We start from the raw sequence: 3,556 nt of genomic DNA, 5'->3' as shown, positions 1-3,556 counted from the left end.
AACGCTCGCCAGATACGACGCCGCATCAGCTAGGTCAGCAAATCGAGTTTCCTTCCTCGTCCTTGGTGCCGCAGCTTCGCTAGGCGCGTTGATCGGACTATGGCTCCGTGGGTGAGTGTGGTCCAAGAGAACGTTGCGAAACCGACACACCTGTTGGTGACTTCTCAGAGGGAGGAGCAACACCCGAGATGACTCCGACAGTGACATGGACAGTGATTGTTCTTGACCCTGCATGGAAGCTCTTTCCTCGGTGTTGTATCTCAACCTGTTCTACGACTGTTGAGCTCACATGAGGGACGAGTGAGTCCAGCTGGTTACCCTCCAGCGTACTGTAGCCTCTATCGAACACCACCAGAGGCTTATCCCGATCTCGTCATCTCCAACTTCCGGTTCGGCACTTAGCTCGGATTCTTATTGCGAGCAATCAACAATGAAGTGAATCTCTGTCGTTGCCGAGAAAGGGCTTACGACAGGGCTATAGTCTATAGACTAGTCGGGGTGGATTGTGTTCCTGATAACAATGATGCTATGGAATCAATGATAATTGCGTGTTCACTCCCAGTCAATTATCAGTACTGGGTGAATCGTCAGCAATTATTGCCAACGAATCTGATATGCTGATGATACTATGTTCCAACTGAAGAGTTGCGCTGATGCCTGCGACTAGCAGCATGGAACAGATGGAACCCGTTATCCGTAGTGAGCATGGGATGGAAGTTGAATGCAGATTTCCACAGAGGATCGATATCTGAAAGCACTGCTCGTCAGTACTGTTCTTGCGCCCAACTTTAGCGCACTTGATGCGCTCAAGCTGGCGTGCTCACGAGGTCCCTGCTGGCTACAGAGCATGGTCCTGATGGGCTTCCATATGCTGAAGTGAAACGATAATATTCGAGACTGTTACTCATATACATATGCATACCCCAGGACTGTGCAACTAGAAAATTCCCGGCCAGATGTTTGAACAGGTCGCGGAAACCGCGCTGTTCGACTTCACGGGACGGGAGGGAATCGGTGAGTGATTATCTACAGAACACGGCAGTGTCAACTCAGTTCGGAAGTTTCCTCACTCATTATAGAGGCTTATATACAAATTGGGGTAGAAATGTACAGAAACCAATGAGAATTTCCCGAAATTTCTTCGAAAATTTCAAATCTTCGGCCACACATACAGTTGATCGTGTGCATATTTTCCCACAATTTCAATATATATGATTTCTATATATATACATATATATATTATAATATTGAAGTATAATTTATACTTTAATATTATCCACTTTAGTGGTGATGTTCGCTTTCCTCAACCGAGTTCAGCAGTTTCTAGTAGCTTTAGTAAAGCTAATCACAGAATTTTACATACGAATTAGGGTAGGCCTCACAAAAACCGAGAAGAATTTCCCAGAAATTTTCCCAAATTCCATATCGTCACCAGCACATGTAGTTGACCATGTGCATATCTTACTACACTGCTATCTAGTCAGTTCATAGTAACCTCTGCTTCGCATGAGCGCTTCGGATGAACTAGATAATGGAGGAGATAAGGAACAAGACCTCTCAGATGTGAGCTGATGAGCAGGGTCAAAATCACACATAGCAGACACGCGCATACAGGGAATCATCCAGAAACCTATAATGTTCCCGGGAGGAACTTATTCTGAATTTTCCGCATATGGCTAGGATCCCATTCTGCAATCAGTTTCCCATGTAAATGTCATCACACTTTTCTCATTGTTAGTAGACTCTGGGGAACGTTATTTTTGAGAACTAGATGGGTCCCTGCGTGCACAAGCCTTCTCAATACTTCGTGATAAAGATCATACGTTGCCACAAGTTCTTCAAGCTCACGTTCTATCACAGCTATCCGATAGCTGTACGGTCGCTGGCAGATACCATTACTGTTCGTCATCATGACATGCGGTATGGTAATTTTCTTCGCAGTAGATTGGACGCATATGTGAGATGGACGAGTTGAGGAGTTGATCATTTCTCACTAGGTATCATCGCTTCACATTTTTGATCTCGTATTGCTCGTGGTTCTGCCTCCCGAAGGCCCTTTTTCCTCGTCTCCATCAGCGCCTAGCTCGAATGGCTATTCACCACGAGAAGTGCCTCACAGATGGTAAGACACTCTTAATGCTCTCTCTGACGCTAAACGTAGACAGCAACAAATCTTTGAAGATAAATATCACTACGTAACTCATATAGTTATATAAAAAACACTGGGTAAAACATCGTATCACAAAACACGCCATCTTTCTCGAGAGATGATGTTTCTGAAATTTCCCCGCATTCACAAGCTTTTATATAAATTCTGAGAAGCCAGTGTTGGAATATATCGCGAAGTGTCGTTGATGCCTTGTCGGCATTTCACTAACGCGAGACCCCCTGCAACGATAGTAATCCTTATGAAGAAGGATCTGAATACTACGATGCCGCAGTGACTGCAGCACAGAGATTCATATGTTCCGACGCGTAACCAAGACTAGCTGAATCATGAACTTTGTGACCGCATTCCAATATTCGTCTCCCCTGGTAGCACAACGTGAGGATCGTAATTTCTCTGTTCAGCCTAACAGTATTGGGAACTTCTCGACACGTGGAAGCCCTGATGCAGTGCAATTCATACTACCAGGTAACGAGCCTTACATCACACAAGTCAAGTCGTCAACAGATGATCTATTTGATGAACTACCTGAGACAATGAAAGCCAAAAGTGAGAGAAATCCACACCTTCTCGCGCTCCAATAATGGAATAGGCACTCTGCAACTAGCCGCGATGTCGTCTGACGGTTTCAAACGAGTCTCGGCGGTAGCTGACAAAGATAACCGATTCAGGTAGGGGGGCTTCACGCACGGTTCCGTCGACAGAACTATAGTTCCTAATTTATCCCACTAGCCCTCATCGGAATAATTATTTCAACATAGGGAAGTCTGAGATGATAGAGATTATATCATCTCAGACATTAGCTTTATCATAGAGCTCGTCAAAGCCTGGTGCTGTTGAGGATTATAACCCGGCCTGGTTTTGCACAACGCCATATTGCACAGTGTGCAATGCACACAACGTCTCGTTCGTTACGCCAAGTTGTTGACCACAACGAGTGAGACACTGAATGTTTTTTCCATGAACGATTCACCAATCGCAACATAACAATCCATTATCGATCGGAAACCGCCGGAAGGGCTATCACATGGAGGACGATACCAATCGGAATACGGCGTTTCTTAGGTTGATCGTCGAGCGAAACCCCTTTGTTAAGGATCTGCTCAAGAAAGTTAGAAGAGAGATACTACAGCTCAGAATGCAACAAAATAGGTTAATGAAAAAGATTCATCACTTAGAGATGAACACTTTAGGCAGCGAGCAGTGGTCGAATCACGGGTCAACCGAGAGGCACTGAAGACTGAGCAAGAGGATGCAGAATCGTTACCAGACAAGTGAGCCACTGACAAGTGTGCGAGTCAAAATCAGTGTATGCTTAACATAAGCTAGAGAACTGTGAGAGGATACGCTCCTCCTTGTTACCAATCATAAGGCTTATCATAAATAACC

This window comes from Perkinsus marinus, assembly GCF_000006405.1.
Source record: "Perkinsus marinus ATCC 50983 genomic scaffold scf_1104296934580, whole genome shotgun sequence".
NCBI classification, from domain to species: Eukaryota; Perkinsozoa; order Perkinsida; family Perkinsidae; genus Perkinsus; species Perkinsus marinus.
This window is presented reverse-complemented; position numbering follows the sequence as displayed.